The following is a 12,107-nucleotide window of genomic DNA, read 5'->3' on the forward strand; positions in this document are numbered from 1 at the left end:
TTGGCGGGAGCATCGGGAAGGCAGGCTCCGTGCAGGGAGGGACCCTGCTCTAGGTTTCAGATGCAGCACACTCCGGCCAGGCTCGAGGGCTGCTAAGCTTAGTGACACACTTCAAGAAGGTAGCCTGACGTGGGACAGAGGAGGCTGGCACCTGAGGAGTGTCCAGGAAGCAGGTTTCTTGACTGCAGAGTTCAGAAGTGGCTCTCCCTAAGAATCCTTCCTCTGAACAAAGATTTTGGAAGTTCTTTGAACTTTATGCCCAGTGGGGGCAGGGCTTGGAGGGTCACATGGCAAGTACTCTCTGTTCCATCTTCTAGACCAGAAACGGGTTTCACAAGTTTTTTTTTTAACCAATAAACACAGAGATAATATCTTTTTGTACAACAAGTTTGCAGACTCTGTCACACTTTTTGTGTGCAAATTGGCATTTACAAGAAAGAAGAGACTGCCATCCACAGTAACCTCTGCGGAGGTCCTGCTGATCTGACCAGCGGAGAAGCTGAATTATGGCAAGGGTCTGTGGGTGGGGGTCCCTGGCCTGCTTCAAGCCCAGACACAACGGTCAAGGTGAATGGCTATTGAGGACCCAAGAGGACCCAGACCATTTTGAATGCCAGCCTACATGGTGCCACCTCTGCCCTGCAGTGAGGGTCGGTCAGCGACCAGTGTCTGCAGGTTCCTTGAGCTTCCTCAGAGACTCGCTTCACCAGACAGGGGGTTCTATAGGAGTGACTCGTGAGGACCGGGGCACAGGTGGAAGACTGGCCACCGCCTCATCTTAGTGATGTTCATCAATCATTAAGTAAAATCTGTGGGCACTTGCTATGCACCGGACATTGTGCCAGGGACACCGGAAAACAAGACACAGCTCTTGCCTCCAAATTATCAGCAAATCACACCTGGGCTGCCATTTTTATGCCAAACTAGTGGCTCCCCTCCCTCCCTCCCTCCCTCCCTCCCTCCCTCCCTCCCTCCCTCCCTCTCTCTCTCTCTCTCTCTCTCTCTCTCTCTCTCTCTCTCTCTCTCTTTCTTTCTTTCTATCAGGGATTGAACCCAGAGATGCTTAACCACACCCCCAGCCCTTTTTCATATTCTATGTAAAGACAGGGTCTCACTAAATTGTTGAGGACTTTGCTAAGTCTCGAGGCTGGCCTTGCACCTCACGATCCTCCTGCCTCAGCCTCTTGAGCGCTGGGGTTACACCAGTGCCACCGTGCCCATCTCCTCTTCTCAACTGATAATGCTGTGTGATAATGGGTTGGGAACGTGTGGTCTTTACTCACGTTGGTTCTTTTATCCCTGAGGCTAATGGCAAGTTACTATCTTGCCAAAGAGCCCTACGGTTTGTTGAAGAACAAAATCACATCTCTAAAGGTCTCGGTTGGCTTTCCTTGGCACATTGTATCCCATGGCAGAGACAAAGTGAGGAGCCAAACTAATGCTGGTTTTGTGGACAGAAAAGGGCTTAAATCAGGCAGAAAGAAAAGACAAAGCTGTTTGGTTGTTACAGAGTGACTTTTCATGTAAGGTGGGGACAAGGAGACAGAACAAGAAGGGAATGTCTGATTAGCTCCTCGAGTTGCCGTTATGTGTAAGGATAGAGGCCGAGCAGCCACATGATGACAAGGGGTGACAGTGGCCTCTCGGGGCCAGGCTGCTCCCTCTCCGGTCCCGACTCCTGGTGGGTCCGGGTGAGCGCTAGGTTTCCGAGCGGCGAGCTGCAGTGAGCGTCAGTGAGTGCGTTTAGAGTTGTGGTCAGGTCTGCCGCAGCCTAGTGCAGGTGATTAGTCCAAAACAATGGCCTCCATGATTTTTATTTAACACATTTCAAGAGACTCACTGTATGTCCCTTTGAAGAGGGAGAAGTTTAGTGGTGGCCAAGACCGGCTTTATTTATTTTTTAAAGAGATTCTTTCAGAAGTCATTTCCTTGGCTATTCCTTATGAACTCTTTTCCCTGGGCCCCGAGAAAGCAGCTTGGTTCTGGCATTTGATGGGATGGACACCCTGGACCCCGGGTGCTATTGCTGAAGACAGTCGAGGATGGAGTCTCTCCCCTCAGGAGTCCTGGTAGCTCTGCAGAAATGGGCCACCGAGCTGGTGTGGTCTCCGTGAGTTCCCTCCTCCCTATGGGTGTGGCTCGGGGGACGGGACCAGGTTTTGATTTTGCTATCTCATACGTTATTTTTTCATGAGGTTGTTTTGAAAGTGAAATAATCCAAAATAGGACAATGAATTTGGGGGTGCCCGGAAAAGCTAGTCAGGACATTGCAAGGTACTGGTGACGCTGTCTCTATTGCATCACCGGGAGAGGCTCTCATCTAGGGGCCTTAATCTCTCTGAGCCTCGACTTTTTAACCTATGAAGGAAAGTCAACAGCTCTGCCTGCTTCACATGGTCACCGTGAGGGTCAAGTAGCTCCTTGTCAGTCAAGTGCAGCTCCAGCGTCCTGCATACGGAAAACATCTGCTTAATCGAGTCTTGTCTTTCCTTGTTCCTCCTGCCCGAGAGGCTGTCGCAGCTCTCTGCAACTGTTTGTGCACAAACCACCACCTGTATCGTCCTTGAAGACCAAGAACATTTGCAGAGCGGAGAGGCCTCATGAACCCAAGCAAATGAGGAGTCAAAGGGCCTAGTTTTCTGTTCTGGCCCCCAGGCCAGCTGGCCAGGTGACCATGGCAGACTGTTCATGGTGAGCAACACCACTGGGCACACAAGGGAGCTGAGGGAGACCCTTCCCCAGAGCTAAGTGCTCGGGTCTCTCCCACCATCACCGGGACCACCTGGTGTCCAGGCTGATTGGACGGGTTTCCTCTTTTCAGCCACAGTCAAGCTTCTCAAGAGCCGAACACCTTTCACCGCGTTCACTTCTTAGTAATGCCTTAGTAAGGCATGCTCCCCGCCTCTGTCCCCCTCACACCCACTGGGGTTAAAAGTCACCTTGTGGTCACCAGGGGTCACCTTTCAACTTCATGGCCTTCACTTGTGGCCACAGAGAAAATAAGGCAAATGACCTTCCTGGATGATAACCAGCACTTTCAGGTTTGAGTCCAGACCCATCGACTCTGGATGCTGAGATCAGAATTGCACTGGAAGCGATTTTGCTCTGCTGAAAACACCCATCACCAGAAACAGAATGTGAATTATTCAAGTAATGAGGGAAGCCAGGTCTGCTCAAACATCTCACTGTGACATCAGGCACCCGCAGTGATGTCTGATGGCAGGACGGCGATGACAGTGCACGCACTCTGCTGCTTTGTCCTCCTGTGAATGCTGGTGGCCCAGCAGGCGCGTCTGACCCCCGGGTCCTGAAGCACCCAGACCTCGCCTCCTCTTCTGTCCCTGTCCTCCCAAGGCTCCTCCTGCGTTCCACACCGTCCTACCTCCCCCGATCAGGGCCTCTACCAAGGTCCAGGTAGAAGGCAGTCGCTGCGTCCCCACTCCCACTTGAGGCACTGGGTGCAAGCCAGTGGGGGAGCTCTGGGCACAGGCCGCCTCTTAGCGGGCATTTGGAGAGGCTGCTGCCCTGAGTGGGTCAGAGCTTGCAGAGAAGGTTCATCATTCTCACAGGCTGTCAAGATGATCAGGTAGGGCCACTGTGCCCGAGGTCCCCAAAGGCAGGACAGAGGTGCAAGCACCACTCTGGGAATCAGGGTCTAGTCGGCTTCCTGGTCTCCCACTCGCTCTTGTCACTGTGAAACAAGAGCTGGACTAAGATGGTCCCTCCCCCTTCCTCCCTCCTTCCTCTCCCTGTCCCTCCCTCCTCTCCTTCCTTCCTCCCCCTCTCCCTCCCTCCTTTCCTTCCTTCCTCTCCCTCTCCCCCCCTTCCTCTCCCTGTCCCTCCCTCCTCTCCTTCCTTCCTCTCCCCCTCCCTCCCCCTTCCTCCCCTCTCCCTCCCCCTCCCTCCCCCTTCCTCCCCTCTCCCTCCCCCTCCCTCCCCCTTCCTCCCCTCTCCCTCCCCCTCCCTCCCCCTTCCTCCCCTCTGCCTCCCTCCTCTCCTTTCTTCCTCTCCCTTTGCCTCCCCTCCCTGCTGCTCTCTTTCTCTTCCTTTCTTCCTCTGTGTGGCACTGGGGGTGGCTGGCACCTGCTAACCAAGTGCTGTCCCCCTGAGCTACCCCTCACCCTGCACTGGATGATTTCCAAGGTCAGGTCTGGTTCAGTGACTCTAGTCATCTCCTCCTCTCTCTCCTGACTGCAGCTCTCCTGGTTTCTCTGACTTACTTTTACCTTTGCCTGATTTCACTGCTACTTTCCAGAGTGGTCACTTCTTATCTCCCTGCCTCTTACTGACTTTCTGGCCGGTTCAACCAGAGATGACCTCAAGAGATCTGCACCTGGCAGGCAAGCCACCTTCTCCTCTGCAGAGAGCCCATCTCTCTGCATCTCCCCGTGCAGCAATTCCAGGTCCGGACTCTTCACTCTTATGAAGCAGGGCTCTTCCGTCTGACCCTGGCCCTTTCCTGAGGTGGTTCACTGAGGTTTGTGTGCGGTGCCAGTCGAGGGGCGGGTTGGAAACTTGACAATTTCAGCTGCCCACCGGGCCTGGTGTGGAGGAGATGTCTTTCTGTGTCTGTCCCAGACTCAGGGTTGATGTAATGTTCTCTCCCCTGCTGTAATCCTGCGTTCCGGGTTGGCAGAGGGCTGGGCCTCTCTCGGGCACTGGTGATCCACCGTCTAACATGTCAACAAGAATCCTGCCCTGTTTCTTGGAGCTCAGTTATCATGAGTATCATGACTTTAAAAAAAAGAAAAAAATCCCAGGACCAGGAGTACTGTGAGATTCCAGAGCATCCAGCATATAGAGTCTACCGAAGCTTTCCCCGTAAGGTGGACAGTTAAAGTACAGGACGCAGTCAAGGCTGACACCAGAAAGACAAGAGACAGTGGTCTGAGAATCTCCCAAATGTCGCACTGTTTATCTGAAATGCACACTTGACCAGTGTCCCGTGCTCTTGCAGGCTAGACGTGGCTGCACTGCTTCCCAGAATGACGCTGGGTCACCTGAACATCTTGTCACAACAGGGGACGGTAGAAGGCCGTTGGAGTGGTGCCATTTCTCCACCTAGAACCTGATGCCCACCTGAGTTTCCCCAGAAGCTAAAACATTCTAACGCTTTCAGGGACTCGGGAAAGAACCTTTCTATTATAGATTCCTTAGTTATCCAGGATGTTCTAGTAAAGGCAGGAAGAGAAACACAGAGGAAGACACGGGTCCGTGAAGGGCGAGTCAGGCTCCAGAGCGCAGCAAAGGGGCCCCTGAGGGCACGGTCTCAGAGGAGCCACCAGCAGCCAAGGGCTGTCATCCAGGGAACAGGATTCCACTCAAATTGGCCTAAAGGCAGGGAGCCAGGCCCCGGTGGCACACCGGTGATCCCAGGGACTCAGGAGGCTGAGGAGGAGGTCCACAAGTTCAAGGCCCGCCTAGGCCACTTAGTGTGATCCTGCCCCCAAAGGAAAAATAAACAGGGCTGGGGACATGGCTCAGGGGCAGAGCACCCCTGGGTTCAAGACCCAGGATGCAAAAGCAAGCAGAGCAAAAGGCAGGGAGGGCTCCCGGGTCACAAGGATCTGAAGATCTGCAAAGGTCCAGGCTCTTGGCTGGCCACCGTGGCTGGGCACCTGTAATCCCAGCTACTTAAGTCCAGCCTCAGCCTGTACACAGCAAGACCCTGTCTCAAAGAAACAAAGGGAAGGGCAGCACCACAAAACCCACAGGCAATCCCAGGCTTCCGTCCTCCCAAAGCGGCTTCCCCCTGAGGCTGCTTCTCCCCAGGACGGAGGAGATGCAGGCGCAAGTCTGGGTGCGTTCTCCTATGGGGACGCGGCTGGCTTCTCCCACCCCCCTATGTCTGGGCCTGTCCATGGAGGAAGAGTCTCCAGCTGGGAAACAGAGGCGCGGAGCTGTGGCAGCCCTGACTGGCCCCTTGGTGTCTGCCCAGTGTGTGGACGTCCCTGGGCACCAGGGGTCTGTTCTAGAGAGAGCTGAGGCACAGGCAGTGCTGGGGCTGGAGACTCAGGGAAGTGTCCCCAGTGTGTGGACGTCCCTGGGCACTGGGGGTCTGTTCTAGAGAGAGAGCTGAGGCACAGGCAGTGCTGGGGCTGGAGACTCAGGGAAGTGTCCCCAGTGTGTGGACGTCCCTGGGCACTGGGGGTCTGTTCTAGAGAGAGTTGAGGCACAGGCAGTGCTGGGGCTGGAGACTCAGGGAAGTGTCGGGGAAGTCCCCCCAGAGTGTGACTCCCCCCAGCCTGGGGCCAGGGTGGGTTTGGCAGTGTCCAGCTGTAGAGCAAACGGTCCAGCAGAAGACAGGTCCCTGGGAGAGAGGCCTGGGGAGAGGGGCCTCCTGGAAACCCGACGGACGGAGAGTCAGAAATCGAGGTGATGCAGACAGAGACGACAGGACAGTTCCTGCCTGGGTATGCCCACGGCCACCGTGATGTGACCTAGCACACGCAAATGCCATGCCCCCTTAGTTTTCAGATTCAGAATGAACAATGGTGGGGAAGCCGGGAAGCTGCCTCTTGATGGCAGAACCAGCTGCACAGGCACCAGCTCCAGGCGGATGCCAGAGGTTGGGGTGCGGAGGATGGCAGTCGTGAGCCTCAGGCAAGGCTAGGAGCTGCAGGGCTCTGCACCCCTGGGAAGAGGTGGCCACACCTACTGCTTCCAGCCCAGGGGCAGACGACCGCAGAGGGGCTACAGCAGGGTCCAGGACGCAGGGTTGAGGAGGCAGGGAGCCCTGACGTCATGAGCAGCCCTCCTGTGTTCCTGCACACAGCCCTGGGGGTGGCTGGCTTGGGGTGAGGTGTGGGGAGGGAGAGGCACACTCTGATCTTTGAGATCAGTCCCTGGTAGCACGTGACCTTTGGACTCTGTGTATTCATGACTTTGACTTAAAAAATGTCTTCAATCAGATCTTTTTTTTTTCTGAATTCTTAAAATCGACACAGGCTCATTATGAAAATTTTGAAAAGATGAGAGTGAATTCCTGTCTGTGAAGCATTCTGGGCTGGGGGGGAAGCTGGGGCAGAGCGCTGGCCGAGCACACAGGACCCCGGTTCCTTCCTCAGCACCAGCCAAAGTCAAGTCCAAACGCCAGGAACGAGTAAAGGCAACCAGAACATTGGCACATTCTCCTCTGGCCTTTAAAACTGATCATATTCGTACACGTTGTGATTACGTGGAACAAGGACACATTTTGATGAATTCCTGTTCATGTATCCACACTAATTAGCTTAGGTTCTGAAAATAGCTCACAACGTCTTAAGTCTCCCTCAAGATTGAAAACAAGACCAAACAATCATGATGGTGAGGTCTCCAGGGCCAGGCCTCTGGCGCCCAGCAGGGGCAGCCGCCAGCCCGTTGGTCAGGGAAAGCCGCCGGCCGCGGAGTCCTGCTGACCTTCTCGGGCAGTGGGAGCTGTTAATTACCAGCAGAATTAAATCACGGACGGTTCCTGTCTGAAGATGGAAGCGCAGGGGCCTCGTTACATAACCAGACACGGCCTGCAGCTGCCTTCCGGGCCAGCCTGGCCTCCATCCCTGGGCCACCCTCTGCAGGCCCCAGCCAACTGCCTCCTTTCCAGGTGGGGCGGGAAGAGCTCCCCAGCCCTCTAGGCTGCAGCCCGGTGCTCCGAGGTGCTAGCTCCCCACTTGGCACTTTGTCACTTCTATCCTGGGCTACCCTGAACTTGGTGGCTCCATGACTAGTGCACCCACAGGGGGCGGGGCTGGCACCCAGGAGCCTGGGCATGGTCCCAGACCTGCCTCTAACTGACCAAGGCACTTCTGCCTTTGGACCCTCGGTGGGTCCCCTGTAGGATGTTGATGACGCTGCCTGCCTGGGTGGTCCTGAAGAGCCATGGGCAGGGTCGGGCCTGGGCAAGTGCCCACAATCACCTGCAATTCTGCTGTTGCCTGGGGCTGCCATGTGGCTGGTTTGCTCGTCCAGCCCGCGAGGTTGGGGGCTGGGCCTTCCATCTTACATCGTCTGTCTCACTCTAGAGCTTGCCATCGTGGAATGTTTGTGGACTGCGTGAATGCCCGGGCGGGGGATGTGGGACGAACCCAGCAGTCTTTGTTTCCACAGCTACCACCTTCGGGGATTGTAGCTCCACCAGGGGACCTCAGAGTCATGCAAAGCGCTGCGGCATAATTCAGTGAGCCAATATTTTCCTAATTAAAACAGAGGTCCACTTCCTGAACACATTTACTGCATTTTTCAACTCTGAGAAAGAGCTAGAAATATGGGCAAGATGGGAGGTCTCCTAGCAAAGCAAGACCTCGCCCGCCCCTCCTGAAATCAGAGATGCTGGACGTCCAGCCTGCAGAGGCTCAGGACAGAGGTGCCACGCGGGGATTCTAAGCCACCTCACAGATGCGAGTCGTGGTTAAAACGCTTTTTATTATCCTGTGAAATGTGTGTGTTTGTGTCTTCTTGGCTATTGCCTCTCCAGAGGATTACTGTGCCTGGACCAGGGGGATTTTCCTTTAAGCTCAGGTATATTTAATTCCTTTGCAGTTAGAGAGGACTGACTTATGACCCCAGGGACGAAAGTGCCAAGGTGGCTCTGTCCTGATGCGGGGGCTCCATCTATCGGCACGGCACCCTGGAGCCGGAGCTTGGTGCACTCCACGCTCAGGGAGAGGGGGCTGGCAATCCCTCAAGGCCGCCCCCCTGCCAGACACTGGGGTGGTTACTTGGGAGAAGAATGTTTGTCCTGCTGACTCGGAAGGCTGCTGGAAGACTCTCGTGCGCCGTTTTATAAAGTACAAAGTGATCTACAATACAAGGGTTTTATTATTAAAAACACATCTCATCTTCCACAGAACATCTCGATAAAGGAGAGCGCGAGCTGACGGGGGAGAGACACTAAAACCCAGTTACCAGATATCCCTCCGGCACCCACGACGGCGCTGCGGGATTGACGGATGATCGCAGCCTGCGTCTGCGTCTCTCCGTTACTGGCTTTGACCCCCTTTGCCGACCAGGATTGGTTTATTGCTGCCAGTGAGTGACTGTCAAACCACTGAGGCCTAACTGATGCGGGATGAGCTAATTGTACGGCTCAGTTTTATGCAGGAAGCTGTATCCTGGATTCTTCTCCCTTAATTGCCTCCTGTTTAACTGTTGGTCATAAAACAGTTTCAAATATTATCTGCTGAGTCTGAGAACAAGTTTTGCAACTTGGAAAGTTCCGGAATCGGCATGGGCATCCCTGAGGTAAAGCTGTCGGGGTTGGGGGCTCTCTGGCTGGAGGACACAGGGCTGCCCGGCTCCCGCCCAGCCCTGCCGGCTCTGCCCCGAAGCTGCTCCCTGGCACTGGATCTCAGCTGTCACTAACAAGCGCCAGCATCAGGAGTGGCTCAGGCGTCATCCCTCTCTGACGGCCTGTCCTGGGCCTGTTCCTCCTCGCTTCAGCAGCGGGAATGGTGCCACTTGGCCGGGGCGTCCCAGCACCCCTTTTCCTTTTGGTCAGAAGCACCTGATTTCCCGGGGGCTGCAGCCCCCCACTCCTCTGCTGGTGCTCTCTGGGGTCAAGCAGGGCTGACCCTTTTCCCTTGCCCCAGGAGTGGGTTTGGACAGTTGGAGCCCAGGGGCTGCTTCTGGGATGGGGTTGTGACCCAGGCCTGGCCAGTGGGAGGCCACCCAGGGGGACACCATCAGGGGAGAGAAGCCCTCTGTGTCCTCTCGGGGTTTAGAGTGATCAAACCTTGAGCCTGGGGCTTCCTGCTTGTTTCCCTGCCACTCCAGGAGAGCCCGGCTGAGGACGGGGACAGCAGCAGGGGAGAGAGCCCAGGACGGAGCCAGGCACTGGGCGGGTCCGTGGAGCCTGAGCCATGCCCAGGCCGGTGCTCTCCTGGTATATGAGACAGTTTGACCAGGATTTTGTCCAAATGGTGATGCCACCATCCAACACCTTTCTGCCTAAGTATGCTGTGTATGTACAGAGCCTTAAGAAAAATTAGAATGTTCCAGAAAGAAGTCAGTGTGCCCAAAACAAAGTTCAGAGTTCTAGAACTGCACACATATATGGATGCATAATTTCTCACCCTAGAAAAAATTTGCTTGGGTCAATTGGAGCTTTCCCGCCGTGCTGTTGGAGAGGTCTCATGCGTGTGCTTCTGTGACGTTTCACTGATGGGAGGTGTGCCGTGTCCTCACTGGGGGGTGGACATCGAGGTCTAGTTGATTTCAGTGGATCCAGAGTCCCGGACCCACAGAGAGGGAGGCCACTGTCTGCAGTGAGCACCTTTGCTCATGTGTGCTTCCACAAGGCCACAGACCGCTGCTCCGTGCAGGTGGCGCCATGCCTGGTCTCAGGAGCACTCAGCCCTGGGCTCGCCTTGGTGTGATGGCCCCCAGCTCTCGGAGCTTTCAACCTTGAGAAGGAAGATTTCTCTCAACAAGGAAAAGGAGGCAGCTCAGCCACAAGGGGAAGGGCTGCAAATGCCCCCCACTGGGCTCTTGTTCTGGAACAACGGGCTTCCTGGGGGCTGCTCACTGCTGGGCTCAGGGACCCTTCACCCATGAGCTCTCCACGCCTTCTGCTGAGAGGCTCCTCCTTCCCCGACTCTCTGCTCCTCGTATCAGAAGCCCGAGTCACATCCCCAAGTAGTGGACGCAGAAACCAAGGCAGCCGAGGCCAGAGGGCGGTGCGCAGCATCACGGGTGCTGAGACGGGTCCTGGCCACCTGATCCTCCTTGAGAAGCTTCGTCCCCTCCCCCACTGATGTGCCCCGTGCCCCTCTCCCGCCCCCGCTGCCCCTGTGCTGCATGAGCCAAGCGGCTGTCACTCCACGGTCTTGTAATCTCCTCCTTCTCCTCCTTTCCTCCACTTCCACCAACCCACCCTACGGTGTGAGCGTGTCACCCGCCTGTCCCCTAGCCACCTGTCCCCTACGGTGTGAGCATGTCACCCACCTGTCCCCTACCCACCTGTCCCCTACTGTGTGAGCATGTCACCCGCCTGTCCCCTACCCACTTGTCCCCTATGGTGTGAGCATGTCACCCGCCCATCCCCTATGGTGTGAGGGTGTCACCCGCCTGTCCAGACATCTGCGCTGCCCATCCTCTGCCTGCAAGGCCACGTCCTGCTCCTCAGCCAGGCGTGTGCCCTGGCCCATGGCTCCCTGGGTCGCAGCTCCCCTGACTCTCTCCTCTGCTAGATCCTCTGTCCCAGGGCAGTCTGCCACCCAGCACCCGGACTGAGCCCTGCTTTCATTCCTCTGCCTCGTCTGGAGACTCCGCTGCCCATAGCCACCTCCTGTTCAGGTTTCCTCCTTCAATTCCTGCCCCTCCCTGCAGGCAGCAGGACAAAGCCTCTCTTCCTCCAGGAAGCTCTCTGAGATGGCCGCTGATGGAGGCCATTTAGTGACACCTTATATCCTGGATGTACTTGATTCAGTTCTGCAATTTTTAAAAAATATATCTGAGATTGTTCACATGCGTGTCTGTTTCCACTGCTGGTGTGTGAGTTCACCACAGCGACTCCAAGACTGGCTCTTTGTGACATCTGTGCCATCTGCTGCCATGATTAAGAACCAAGCGGGTGTTTGACTCATGGACAAGCCTCTCTCAGCTTAGACACAGGCCTGGACACCATGTCCCCTCCCCTGAGCGTCGGCAGGGGCGGCTGCTTGACACCCCGGGGTGGTCAGCCACGCTCCACCAGGCCTGCCCGAGGCAGCACTAACCTGCACCCTGTGACACCTGTCGGTCTGTCCCTGTTCACCCCTGCGTCTCCCTCAGTACAGTCGGCTGCTTCAGCACTGAAGATGTCTGTGACAACACTCGGCCCAGGGACGGTCACACTGGCCCTCAGGGCCCCCCACCCTGGGTGTCGTCTGCCGCAGCTAGCCCCAGCTTCTGAGCGAGGGCCTCAGTCCTTCTCCCAGCCCGGAGCCGGGCTTTCTGTGTAAGTGGCCGTCTTTCCTCCCCAGCGGGTCCCCAGCCTCCCGAGGGCCGACGGCCTGCTTTCTGCAGGGTCCTGTTCTCCGTGCCCACAGTGTCTGGGCCACAACAGCGTGAAGGCTGGGAGCCAGCGTCATCAGCCGGATCAGCGGGGCTCGTGCGTTTCCTTGCTCAAAGGGCAGAAGTCAGGACCACCC

General features: G+C 56.1%; 1 long non-coding RNA gene across 2 annotated transcripts in view; it reads left to right on the forward strand.

The window, feature by feature from the left end:
- Nucleotides 1-11,445, forward strand: part of LOC144367094 (uncharacterized) — a 41,742-nt gene extending 30,297 nt beyond the window's left edge. For both annotated transcript variants that reach the window (XR_013426317.1, XR_013426316.1), the window contains one exon: nt 8,826-11,445. This is a non-coding gene — a long non-coding RNA (uncharacterized LOC144367094). The remainder of the gene's footprint in view (nt 1-8,825) is intronic.
- Nucleotides 11,446-12,107: the final 662 nt, after the last annotated feature.

The sequence above is a fragment of the Ictidomys tridecemlineatus genome, chromosome 10, assembly GCF_052094955.1.
Source record: "Ictidomys tridecemlineatus isolate mIctTri1 chromosome 10, mIctTri1.hap1, whole genome shotgun sequence".
Taxonomy (NCBI): domain Eukaryota; kingdom Metazoa; phylum Chordata; class Mammalia; order Rodentia; family Sciuridae; genus Ictidomys; species Ictidomys tridecemlineatus.